This window comes from Puma concolor, chromosome F2 (genome assembly GCF_028749965.1).
Source record: "Puma concolor isolate L17-30 chromosome F2, mPumCon1.1.hap2, whole genome shotgun sequence".
NCBI lineage: Eukaryota > Metazoa > Chordata > Mammalia > Carnivora > Felidae > Puma > Puma concolor.
In genome coordinates, this window is record NC_141684.1 from 29,996,548 (window position 1) to 30,011,041 (window position 14,494).

Genomic DNA, 14,494 nt, shown 5'->3' on the forward strand with positions numbered 1-14,494 from the left:
ATGTATGTGAATAACTGCTCTCCCCGCACCTAAAGGCTAGACTCGGAGAGCTCTTTTAACTCTCAGACCTTCAATCTTCTCAGGGCAGGACTTATACTTAAGGTCCACCTAGAACACTGGAGAGAGGATGCTGATGCCCAGTTTACACAGGGATCTATGGCCTGAGGTTGCCCAGCACCCAACTTACACTACTACTGATGACGTTTATCACAGTATCCCATCCACTTCTTGGGTGACTGAAAATGTGGACAGGCCTCAGCCCACACTCTGAGTCACACAGTCAATGCAACATCTATATATCCGAAACTTCAGCAGGACAATACTCCCATACCTCCACTTTTCAATAACTGAACTTTTGACTCTGCTTATTCTTAGATAATTTTTATTATTACTCAGAGTCCCTTATTTTTCTTCCTAGTTTCCATTCCTGGGAAGCAGTGTTTTATAGAGGTAACAACATTTGTTAAGTAAAAATATAACATCTGGATTTGAGTAATTTCTCTGCCACTTAATAGCTATATAAGCTCTCTGTGCCTCAATTTCCTCACTTTTAGGATTAAGATTGATAATAAAACTTACATGATAAAGTTGTTCTTGGGATTAAAGAAAGGTTTAAACCATGCTATAAACCACAATGTCTGGCACAAAAACATAATAATTTTCTTTCTTAGAAATGAATACTAGCAGAAAGAATACTATTGTTTATCAGATTCTTTGGTGTGGCCTTAGGCCTCCCATGACATTATCACCTCAGTAAATACTGGGCAATGGTACCAACAGTGATGGTCTGTTATCATTGCTTACATTTTGCTCCCTGGGTGAAATGGTTCGGGTAGATACTAAAACTTCTACACCATGTCTGTTTTGTCCCATTAATCCATCTAAAACTCAGAACAGGGCATAAGGTCACTGAACCATTCTTTCCTATTTCAATAAAAAATAATAAATGTAAGTAGCTCCTCTCAGAGTTGAGAAGGTGAGTGGCATTTCAACTACCACAGCACTTCCTGGTCTATTTCAATGAATAGATACTGTTTTCAGTGCATCAGTCCCTACAGGCTGCAGGGTGGTGGAAAAGATTCATTGAACAGCTTCAAACAGCATAGAATTAAACTTTTACTAAAGTACTCCAACAAGCACTGATGATCAGTGACAGAACTACCATCATATAGAATAAAGAACCATAATATGTTCAGACTGAAGTAGACGAGCTGTCACAATTGTCTATCTTTTGGTTCACTGGGTCACAGATGATGAAACTGAGACCCAGAGAGACCAAATTGTAGTGAAATGGATTTCCTATGAACAAAGTTCAGCTTCAAAATCACAGTCAAGCAAAGATCTAAAACCAGACCTAAAGTAAGCACAGATCTAATAGGGGAGTTATGTTCATAATACATAAAATCTAGCAACTGGTCTGGATCCTCACCATCAAATCTTTTTTACCCATTACCACTGCTCCAAACTATTTAAATGCTGAAATGCATCATGTATATTATAAACAATATATGACTTACTTTCAAAATACAGACTCTGCAATTGATGGAAGAATAGTGGAGTATATCAAGGGCAATAGGCACAAGAGACTTTGAGTTGCTGTGAGTTAGGCAGTGAGGGAGGGTGGAGTGCCTGGATCATCTACTTTCATCAGTTCCAGAAGCTAAAGTATAGAAGACAAAAGCTTGCTGTTTGCTTGCAGGTTCCTCTTTAGCCTTTTTCAAGCAGTAAAGACAGGAAATGGTATGCATTCCTGTCATTGCACTACAAATCTTAGCATCACGATTCATACAATGACATGCCTGCAATCTGTCTGAGGAACAGGATTGTGAAGTTCTCCCATAAAGAGCCCGCATACTTTCTCACACACACCCTCCCTCCTTACTAGTGCTCTTCATACAAGATCTGGGAGAACCAGTGGGGGGAAAGTTTTCAGGAAAACTACTTGAGAATCAACACTGGTAATTTGCCCTTGTAAGTAAGGTAGTCCTAAGGCTCAATTATCAAGTAGGTAAAATTTTTCTTTTACACTTTTCATCCCCCTTCTGAGGCTTTTGGTTTCACCTTCATCTGCTCCTTCCTACCTCAGGTCCTTTGTACATGCTTTCTTATGCCTATCATGCTCTTCTGAAGTCCCCTCCCCCTGTATTCCTACCTTCTCCTGATTTATCCCTACTTAACTTTTAGTGCTCAGGCGATGCTGAATCAGGGAAGATTTCCAAGATGCCCAGATTACATCATCTCCTCCACCCACTGCACTCTGCTCTGTCTAGGAGATCTCTTTCAGTCCCTCTCTCTCTCTCTCTCTTAGTTGGTCTGAGGGGGGATTATTAGCTCAGAACTTTATAAAAACAGTACTCTTGGGAATGATAGTACTTACACCATTAAGCAATAACTATATAAAGCTTATAATAAATCAACTCAAGTACAAATCTATACAACAACTTAAAGTTCCAAGCAATGGCTTAGCAATAAACTTTTGAAATTTAGCACACTTCTAAGTTGGTATGTATTATTATATTTTCCTACTTTGGTACGAAAGTCAATGTACCTTAAAGATCTTATAATGTGAAAACAAAGGAATTAAAATTTTTATCTGAGAGCAAAAACTTACCATAATGTCATACTCTAGTACAGTAGACCACAACTAAAAATTAAAGAAATATTGCCTATATTATGTATCTGGTTTTTTTTTAAATCTCTCCCAAACTTTCCATTACATACTGATAAGAATTTTGGACAAAAATCATCTAAGGAAATAAAATGCATTATTGTATGATCACAGTTAAATGTCCAACTGGATTTTATAATGGGATTCTACCTAAGCATAGTAATCTGCCAGATTTGATGTTATATGATGAAATAAATTACTTTTATAGTTCTTGTGTTTCATTTACTTTGATCTCATAAAGAAGCCATGACAAATACACAAAGACTACCTGTGTGGCATGCTATCATGTACTGCCGAGATTCCCCACAACAACACGGGATTTATCTCCCTAGCTGCTGGGAACACTGCCTGAAGATGGCCCCGTGCTGTCAGCCCTCTTGGAGGACTGTCTCAGCTGAAGGAAACTGCTTTGCTTAAGGTCACCTGTACTTTAAGGGGAAGCCACTAACCAGTGTCCTCATTCCATCTGAATCCATGCAGGGGTATAAAAGTCTAGCCACCTTGCCCCAACTCTAAAGTGTCATCCCAGTTCTAGAGTTCCCAAGGGATCTGCAGAAGTCTTCAGTAAAACCGTGTAACATCTCAACTTCTTGGTCTGCCCAGCTCTGCTTCCCTCCCCTCCCATCTACTAGTATTCATCTCTAGAGCGCTTCCCAATGAGTGTCTTGAACATTAATCTCCATCTCACAACCTACTTCTGGGGGAACCCAACATGCAACAATCTGAAGTAAAGGCCTTCAATAATCACAACTGAATTTGTGTCAATAGAGAACTGGTACGTGTTAAAAGAGACGTCATCTGCTTCTTTCTGTCCAGGGCTTTGGTTTGTGTGGATAACAAAGTTGAGGCAAATGAATTTGTGTGAGGGACACTTTCTAGGAGGCCACCTCTTAGTAAGTAAATGCCTTTTGTTTAATAACAATCCGGTCACTAACGACTTCCTAGATGAAAACTTTGCTGCCATGATATAGGACGTTCCTGAGCCACATTCATCTTGGTGATCTCTATTGGGGTAGTGACTCTCTCTCCTGAGTCATATTGGAAACTGGTCTTTGGCCTTCTCTACAGCTTCTGCCCTATAGGTTGTCCAGCATCTCCTGGGATGTAAAGGATAGGTAGCAACAATATATTGAGCCAGTTCACTATTCTACTTGTCTCCTTCTCTCACAAGCTGAGAGCGGGAAACAGAGACCCATTTGATTTATTTTTCATTTGGGACGATCCAAGATATCGACCTGCCAATAAGTCAGTTTTTATTACAACAGTGCAGGTTTCAGAACATTCTACTAGTATAGTTCAATATTTGGAATACAAATATAAATTTAATTATGTTTGACTTCCTACATCTTTTTGGTTATAGTATTTAATTTGTTTGTTCATTAATTCATTCACTTATTATTGTGTTCATTCATATGACATATTAAGGGTCTACCATGAAGCATGTACTTTAATGTCCCTGTGAAGTAAATGGAGCATCCAATGCTCACTTATTGGCCCTCACCCAAATGCAGTACCCCTGTTGAAGTCAATTAAATTCTTGAGCCTTCACTCTGAGTTTCTCACAAAAGCCTCCATCACTACACAACTCATTTATCACTGGAATCTATCTGAATGCTATTAAAACTCTGCCCCTAGTGTATTAGCACTTCACTGTTAAGTAAGTGTGACTCCTCCTCCCTTTTTCTTACAGGAATTATCATAGTTGGACTTCCTAGTTCATACTTTTTGACATCTGTGGACCTCTTCATCCTTCTTTCCTCTTGCCTTCTTGTCTTTTTAAGTTCCATTCCTATTCCTTTAATCTCTGATGACAATTAGTGCATTTTCTCCAGAAAGTATTTTTAAAATCAAACTAAAATGTCAAATGTACTTGATATGTTCTCAGGGGTATGGAGTCCAAGGGATATAAGGCAGAAATATTAATTGTGCTTAGTGAAAATGGGAAAAGACTTTAATTTGGGCTAAGGCATAAGAGAGAAAGAGAAGAAAAAAAGGAGTAGCAATATTGCAATATGTTGGGCAGAAATTGTTGTATAATACCCATTCAAGATATCTTAAAATGATTTTAAAAACTAAAAGTCTGTAACACTTCACAATTACTTAGCCTACTTTATTAATAAGGATCATTTCATTTCATTAACATGAAAAGGAAATACACAAACACAAATAAACCTTACCAAAAAGTTACTTCTCCCCAATCTTCTCTTAGATTACTTATTGTGTCGGGTTTCTAAATACTCCACATACAGTATCACAAGGAAGTTGGTATTCTTACCGCCTCCTTAGAAGATGAAGTACTGAGGCTAAGTAAGATGAGGCAATTTATTCAAAGGTACAGTTGAAGGATTTGAATTCAGGTAGTCTTCCCCCACAGTACACACTCTTCATTATGACATCATGGTACCCCACTGATGTAAGGTCTGGAGCCCTGGAGAATATATCTGGCCAAGTATAGAAGCCAATCAGAGTTTGTGGGTTTGGACTTTCAAAGTGAACTCGGGCCTTTTGGCATTTGCAGTCTCTTTGTGGTGGACAAAATGCAAACTTCTATTTGGAAAGGGGGAAATAAAGTGGTCTGAATGGCTTCAAGGTTTTTGAACATCAAATAGTTTTTACCAAAGAACATTACAATCACTGAAGTGTATCTGTATCTGAGTCAAAACATACATGGATTTGACAGCAATCTGATTCACAAAATATGCAGAGCCATTTCGTGGTTATCATGGTTCCAAGTTAAATAGAAGGCTCTGTCTTGCCTTCTCCCTATTAATTAATTCCTGACTGGATATTCCTGCTCTTCCAGGGGCATGCCAGTGGACATGCATTGAGGAGTTTCACTATTCAGGAAATGATGTTGGCAAGAGTGAGAGGTTTGGCAGGGTGGGTGGTTTGGGGGCAGACGTGGCAGGAGCTGCCTTCTCTCATGTGGCCCAAGTCAGCAGCAGCAATAACTGTAAGGCATTTTAAGTCTGCAAGTTTCACAATGGGTGAGCTTTTTTACATTTCCTTCAAAGTCTGTGGATGACGGGATGGGCAAGCAATTGTGCCTGCAACTTGGTAGCGTGGGCAGCTAAGATCAAAGCAAGGGAAATTGTACAAATTGTCCACTTGAATACTAAAGAAGCAAGAAGAGCCAAGCCAACTCAACCAAATATTGCTTCTTTTTCTTTGAACCCAGAGGTTTATGTTCTAAATGGCCGGTTAGCAAAGCAGCAGAAGTGGCTGACAGTCCAGATTTGAGCCTGCTACCAGAAAACCTGACTTACAATATATAGAAGACCTGTACTTTTTATTTTGCTGCCAATGAAGATAATAAGTTGGCATAATTCAAATAACCATGTCAAGCAAATCTAAGCTGTAATGATTTACAGAAGAGCAACAAGAAAGTAATATCAGCTTGAAGAAGAAATTAACTAGAGCCAGGATGCAGCTGGAGCATGAAAACCTCACATAACACATTTCTTATCAGAAAAATGAGAGTTGCACTACCTTCTCCACTGCGCCTTTGCATTCTAACATTCCATGCCCCTATATTATGTCAAATGTATGCATGGAGCTAAATAGATCACTTTATCTTGAGTCTAAGGGCTTATAGTAGTGAATCATAGATAGTATCCACCAATTCTTAGATGAATCTTGTTAAAGCTCTGATCTTGTGGAACATTCCAGAGCCTGATGCCGAAAATGAGATAAGCTGGACTTGACCTACTTCTAACAATTGGTTAGCAATGTGAGATTAGGCAAACCAACTAGCTTCATTTCCTCATCTGGAAAATGAGACTGATCCTAATACTTCTATTATTTGATTCCCAAATATTCATTATTCTGAGATATTTTGTAAAATTTTTAAATATTATTTAAATTATTTTAATATTTCTTTTCAACGTTTATTTATTTTTTGGGAGACAGAGAGAGACAGAGCATGAATGGGGGAGGGGCAGAGAGAGAGGGAGACACAGAATCAGAAACAGGCTCCAGGCCCTGAGCCACCAGCCCAGAGCCTGACACGGGGCTCGAACTCACGGACCGCGAGATCGTGACCTGGCTGAAGTCGGACGCTTAACCGACTGCGCCACCCAGGCGCCCCTAATTATTTTAATATTTCTTGAGCTAGAATAATGTTAAGTAGGTTCCAGTTTCTTTAGCACCCAGAAACCTATGAAAAATGGACACCTTTAATCCCATTTTCTTTAACACAAAAATAATAGGGACTTGAAGAATCCAAGAGTTGGTGCCCAGAAAATAAATGTCAGTCCTGAATAAATATTTGAAGATATGCCTTTCTGGTTATTTAGGACAGGTCAGTTCATTGACAGAAAAATGTAGTCACGGTAGTTACTTGGCATTGATAATTAACTAGAAGGGAGATGAGATCAAAGATTCTACTGAAAAAGAATGAAATCACAAGAATCCTCACCTGGCCAAACTCTGGCACCAATTCTTGTTTCTATATCAAGTTTCATCCCAATGAGAGCATTATCTATACATCTGAAGCATCAGCATGTTTCCTTTGAGCCCAACTGCACCTCACCAAACTATAAAACAAATACCTCTTGGTTCTATAATCTCAAATATCAGCTACATCCTACTAGTGACTAAACAATCATTGTGTTGAAGAGGTCAAGAACAGATTGTTATTCCCAAATATTTCATATGTCATATACCGTTTCCATCTTTTCAGGTTCCTTAGCTTAGGGAATTTAGTGATTTTTGATTTATTGATCTTAATGTTTTCTCTCAGGTATTAAGGTTATTTAAAACCCTAGGTTTTTGGAAATAAAAATGGAAAATTTCACTATACATAGATACATATACTCTAACCCACAAATCTTAAATACCTTTCCAACATGACCAAATTATATCTTCCTTCATTCTTAATTGAAAATACTCCATATTTACATGCTTAAAAGAATCCTGAAAATTGAGGCAAATATTGACACGTTTCAACAATAACTGCTTAGGAAGTAAGTGATTTATATAATTTCCATCTATATTATAATATATTTTGAGAACAAGGTCAGGTTTTGTTTTATTTTATCCATCCTATTCCATCCTCTGACCACCATCTATCCAAACATCCCACAACACAGATACTGCACACTGCTATCTCTGTAAAGACTTTTACAATCTGTAATTTTAATAACCTCTTCAGGTGATACTTATGGACACTTAAGTGTCAGAGCCACTGACAAATATTTTGTGGCCTGCTTATTTCCTAATGTCTTTCTTCTGTTGTACTAGCCTATACATGTATCTGTCTAATATCCATGTATCTGTCTAATTGCTAGGGACCATATCCACATGATTTTCCTTAAATTGTGCTGGGTACAGGAATATAGATGTTTGACCAATTATTTGATAGTTTTTGATGGAGAGGATGAAAATAATGGTAACAACCATTACAACTGTATTTATTTTAACCCTAAAACACTTTACTTCATTAAGTAGGATTTAGGGATTAAGTTACTTTCAAGTAATTGTTGTCTGAATGCTAAAGGCATTTTCTCCTTTTCATATATGTATATCATGTTGAAGCTTTTCAATATTTTAGGAATAGTTTAAGTTGAAAAAGTCAACTGCTTCTCTTGAGAAATAACCTATTTTAGATAAAATCTTCAGTTAACATTCAGAAACCATCTGAATGTTACATCTTATAAATACATCTTACATCACTCAATCCATTGCAATCTATTGAGAAACATCAACATTGCTTACTTGCTTCTCTGGAGCATTTACCTAGATAGTGATTTGCCTCCAACGATCAGGTAAAGAAGGAAACTACAGACTTTTCAAAAACCTTTATAAAACCTGACTGCAAGCTGACCTGAGATTTTTATAGCAAGTGTGAGGTTTTTACAAGGCAAGAGGGAAATAAAACTTGTTTGTTTGTTTATCTAACCAGCACACACATTTTTCAAACAATTTGGGTTTGGCATCACCCACAATGCATCTGGCCAAACACTTTTTCCCCTTAATTTTTATAACCAAAGAAATTTTCAGGGAAATTTAATCCACATGTTTTTGATTCATTCCACATCCAGTAATGTTTCAGTGAGGGGTATTTGATTTCAAGCACTTTGGAAAACATTCCATCATCAGCAGTTCCTAAGATTACAGGTAAATCAGTGTAAATAATAGAAACATTCAAGGGGACAGATGTAGGCATAGAAAGATTCACCCAAAATGCAGGAAATCAAAAGTTTTTCTCAAGGTTCTGGGAAGTTAGAGTTAGCTTGTTTTAGGGCTACAAATTCCCCATGTGGTCAAATCAGAATTGGTTTACCAGTAATAGTTCCATTTGCATTGAAACTCCACTGCAGAGAGTTGAGTATTCAATACTTATTGGGTATATAAAATGTGCCAGGGGAAAAAAAAGGTGCATAACAGTGTTGACCTTAATGAACTTCTAATTTAGTAAGAGATGTTAAGACCCAATAAGATAATACCAATATTCTACCTCAAAACTTTAAGATAGACTATCTAGTTCTCTATGTAGACTACACTAGCAAACTCTCTCAAATCCTAATCCACATAAATACACACAGACATACACACAGGACTGTAATCTTAGATGTCAGGAACTAAGTAAGAGCTTATCACATTCAATATAACCAAAATGTATCTTTTATCCTGAATGGCACACAAAGCATTTTAAAAATAGTATATGTTTAAATATATTTTAGTAATAATAATAAAGTGAATAAATAAAGTATAATTTGTTTTCTTGCTTGTTTTGTAGGTTAGTCTGCAGAACTGAAAAGAATATCATAGGATTGGAATCAATGACACTTGAGACTGGAAAGTAAACTGGAAAGCCGTGAGTGCCTTTTCAAGAAAAAGTTGGCTTTCAAACTAAATTCCAAGCCATTCACATAGAGAGTATTATGCCCACGGCATTACTACATTTGACACAGCAAAAGCTGCTACAGTAGAATTAGTGATATTGCATTTGACCTAATCAAAGAACAGAGTCTACCGTTGTACCAGGAGCTCATCACATCATAATTATCAGGTAGACCACAGACCAGAACCTAATTGTGTAGACCCTCTTTTTTAATTTTTTATTTTATTTTATTTTATTTTATTTTATTTTATTTTATTTTATTTTATTTTATTTTATTTTATTTTATTATTTTCAATATATGAAATTTATTGTCAAATTGGATTCCATACAACACCCAGTGCTCATCCCAAAAGGTGCCCTCCTCAATACCCATCACCCACCCTCCCCTCCCTCCCACCCCCCATCAACCCTCAGGTTGTTCTCAGTTTTTAAGAGTCTCTTATGCTTTGGCTCTCTCCCACTCTAACCTCTTTTTTTTTTCCTTCCCCTCCCCCATGGGTTTCTGTTAAGTTTCTCAGGATCCACATAAGAGTGAAACCATATGGTATCTGTCTTTCTCTGTATGGCTTATTTCACTTATCATCACACTCCCTAGTTCCATCCACGTTGCTACAAAGGGCCATATTTCATTCTTTCTCATTGCTCTGTAGTACTCCATTGTGTATATAAACCACAATTTCTTTATCCATTCATCAGTTGATGGACATTTAGGCTCTTTCCATAATTTGGCTATTGTTGAGAGTGCTGCTATAAACATTGGGGTACAAGTGCCCCTATGCATCAGTACTCCTGTATCCCTTGGGTAAATACCTAGCAGTGCTACTGCTGGGTCATAGGGTAGGTCTATTTTTAATTTTTTGAGGAACTTCCACACTGTTTTCCAGAGTGACTGCACCAGTTTGCATTCCCACCAACAGTGCAAGAGGGTTCCCGTTTCTCCACATCCTCTCCAGCATCTATAGTCTCCTGATTTGTTCATTTTGGCCACTCTGACTGGCGTGAGGTGATACCTGAGTGTGGTTTTGGTTTGTATTTCCCTGATAAGGAGTGACATTGAGCATCTTTTCATGTGTCTGTTGGCCATCAGATGTCTTCTTTAGAGAAGTGTCTATTCATGTTTTCTGCCCATTTCTTCACTGGGTTATTTCTTTTTCGGGTGTGGAGTTTGGTGAGCTCTTTATATATTTTGGATACCAGCCCTTTGTCCAATATGTCATTTGCAAATATCTTTTCCCATTCCGTTGGTTGCCTTTTAGTTTTGTTGGTTGTTTCCTTTGCTGTGCAGAAGCTTTTTATCTTCATAAGGTCCCAGTAATTCATTTTTGCTTTTAATTCCCTTGCCTTTGGGGATGTGTCGAGTAAGAGATTGCTATGGCTGAGGTCAGAGAGGTCTTTTCTTGCTTTCTCCTCTAGGGTTTGGATGGTTTCCTGTCTCACATTCAGGTCCTTTATCCATTTTGAGTTTATTTTTGTGAATGGTGTGAGAAAGTGGTCTAGTTTCAACCTTCTGCATGTTGCTGTCCAGTTCTCCCAGCACCATTTGTTAAAGAGACTGTCTTTTTTCCATTGGATGTTCTTTCCTGCTTTGTCAAAGATGAGTTGGCCATACGTTTGTGGGTCTAGTTCTGGGGTTTCTATTCTATTCCATTGGTCTATGTGTCTGTTTTTGTGCCAATACCATGCTGTCTTGATGATGACAGCTTTGTAATAGAGGCTAAAGTCTGGGATTGTGATGCCTCCTGCTTTGGTCTTCTTCTTCAAAATTACTTTGGCTATTCGGGGCCTTTTGTGGTTCCATATGAATTTTAGGATTGCTTGTTCTAGTTTCGAGAAGAATGCTGGTGCAATTTTGATTGGGATTGCATTGAATGTGTAGATAGCTTTGGGTAGTATTGACATTTTGACAATATTTATTCTTCCAATCCATGAGCAGGGAATGTCTTTCCATTTCTTTATATCTTCTTCAATTACCTTCATAAGCTTTCTATAGTTTTCAGCATACAGATCTTTTACATCTTTGGTTAGATTTATTCCTGGGTATTTGATGCTTCTTGGTGCAATTGTGAATGGGATCAGTTTCTTTATTTGTCTTTCTGTTGCTTCATTATTAGTGTATAAGAATGCAACTGATTTCTGTACATTGATTTTGTATCCTGCAACTTTGCTGAATTCATGTATCAGTTCTAGCAGACTTTTGGTGGAGTCTGTCAGATTTTCCATGTATAGCATCATGTCATCTGCAAAAAGTGAAAGCTTGACTTCATCTTTGCCAATTTTTATGCCTTTGATTTCCTTTTGTTGTCTGATTGCTGATGCTAGAACTTCCAACACTATGTTAAACAACAGCGGTGAGAATGGGCATCCCTCTCGTGTTCCCGATCTCAGGGAAAAAGCTCTCAGTTTTTCCCCCTTGAGGATGATGTTAGCTGTGGGCTTTTCATAAATGGCTTTTATGATGTTTAAGTATGTTCCTTCTATCCCGACTTTCTCGAGGGTTTTTATTAAGAAAGGGTGCTGAATTTTGTCAAAGGCCTTTTCTGCATCGATTGACAGGATCATATGGTTCTTATCTTTTCTTTTATTAATGTGATGTATCACGTTGATTGATTTGCGAATGTTGAACCAGCCCTGAATCCCAGGAATGAATCCCACTTGATCATGGTGAATAATTCTTTTTATATGCCGTTGAATTCGATTTGCTAGTATCTTATTGAGAATTTTGGCATCCATATTCATCAGGGATATTGGCCTGTAGTTCTCTTTTTTTACTGGGTCTCTGTCTGGTTTAGGAATCTAAGTAATACTGGCTTCATAGAATGAGTCTGGAAGTTTTCCTTCCCTTTCTATTTCTTGGAATAGCTTGAGAAGGATAGGTATTATCTCTGCTTTAAACGTCTGGTAGAACTCCCCTGGGAAGCCATCTGGTCCTGGGCTCTTATTTGTTGGGAGATTTTTGATAACCAATTCAATTTCTTTGCTGGTTATGGGTCTGTTCAAGGTTTCTACTTCCTCCTGATTGAGTTTTGGAACAGTGTGGGTGTTTAGGAATTTGTCCATTTCTTCCAGGTTGTCCAATTTGTTGGCATATAATTTTTCATAGTATTCCCTGATAATTGTTTGTATCTCTGAGGGATTGGTTGTAATAATTCCATTTTCATTCATGATTTTATCTATATGGGTCATCTCCCTTTTCTTTTTGAGAAGCCTGGCTAGAGGTTTGTCAATTTTGTTGATTTTTTCAAAAAACCAACTCTTGGTTTCATTGATCTGTTCTACAGTTTTTTTAGATTCTATATTGTTTGTTTCTGCTCTGATCTTTATTATTTCTCTTCTTTTGCTGGGTTTAGGCTGCCTTTGCTGTTCTGCTTCTATTTCCTTTAGGTGTGCTGTTAGATTTTGTATTTGGGATTTTTCTTGTTTCTTGAGATAGGCCTGGATTGCAATGTATTTTCCTCTCAGGACTGCCTTTGCTGCATCCCAAAGCGTTTGGATTGTTGTATTTTCATTTTCGTTTGTTTCCATATATTTTTTTATTTCTTCTCTAATTGCCTGGTTGACCCACTCATTCTTTCGTAGGGTGTTATTTAACCTCCATGCTTTTGGAGGTTTTCCAGACTTTTTCCTGTGGTTGATTTCAAGTTTCATAGCATCGTGGTCTGAAAGTATGCATGGTATAATTTCAATTCTTGTATACTTATGAAGGGCTGTTTTGTGACCCAGTATATGATCTACCTTGGAGAATGTTCCATGTGCACTCGAGAAGAAAGTATATTCTGTTCCTTTGGGATGCAGAGTTCTAAATATATCTGTCAAGTCCATCTGATCCAATGTATCATTCAGGGCCCTTGTTTTTTTACTGACCGTGTGTCTAGATGATCTATCCATTTCTGTAAGTGGGGTGTTAAAGTCCCCTGCAATTACCACATTCTTACCAATAAGGTTGCTTATGTTTATGAGTAATTGTTTTATATATTTGGGGGCTCCCGTATTTGGTGCATAGACATTTATAACTGTTAGCTCTTCCTGATGGATAGACCCTGTCATTATTATATAATGCCCTTCTTCATCTCTTGTTACAGCCTTTAATTTAAAGTCTAGTTTGTCTAAGTATGGCTACTCCAGCTTTCTTTTGGCTTCCAGTAGCATGATAAATAGTTCTCCATCCCCTCTCTCTCAATCTAAAGGTGTCCTCAGGTCTAAAATGAGTCTCTTGTAGACAGCAAATAGATGGGTCTTGTTTTTTTATCCATTCTGATACCCTATGTCTTTTGGTTGGCACATTTAGTCCATTTACATTCAGTGTTATTATAGAAAGATACGGGTTTAGAGTCATTATGATGTCTGTATGTTTTATGCTTGTAGCGATGTCTCTGGTACTTTGTCTCACAGGATCCCCCTTAGGATCTCTTGTAGGGCTGGTTTAGTGGTGACAAATTCCTTTAGTTTTTGTTTGTTTGGGAAGACCTTTATCTCTCCTTCTATTCTAAATGACAGACTTGCTGAATAAAGGATTCTCGGCTGCATATTTTTTCTGTTCATCACATTGAAGATCTCCTGCCATGCCTTTCTGGCCTGCCAAGTTTCAAAAGAGAGATCAGTCACGAGTCTTATAGGTCTCCCTTTATATGTTAGGGCACGTTTATCCCTTGCTGCTTTCAGAATTTTCTCTTTATCCCTGTATTTTGCCAGTTTCACTATGATATGTCGTGCAGAAGATCAATTCAAGTTATGTCTGAAGGGAGTTCTCTGTGCCTCTTGGATTTCAATGCCTTTTTCCTTTCCCAGTTCAGGGAAGTTCTCAGCTATTATTTCTTCAAGTACCCCTTCAGCACCTTTCCCTCTCTCTTCCTCCTCTGGGATACCAATTATGCGTAGATTATTTCTTTTTAGTGTATCACTTAGTTCTCTAATTTTCCCCTCATACTCCTGGATTTTTTTTATCTTTTTCTCAGCTTCCTCTTTTTCCATAATTTTATCTTCTA

General features: G+C 37.7%; 1 protein-coding gene across 6 annotated transcripts in view; it reads right to left on the reverse strand.

Moving 5' to 3' along the window:
* The window catches only part of EMC2 (ER membrane protein complex subunit 2), a 564,357-nt gene that overhangs the window by 369,613 nt on the left and 180,250 nt on the right, over positions 1 to 14,494 (reverse strand). The gene's annotated exons all lie outside the window — the stretch shown is intronic.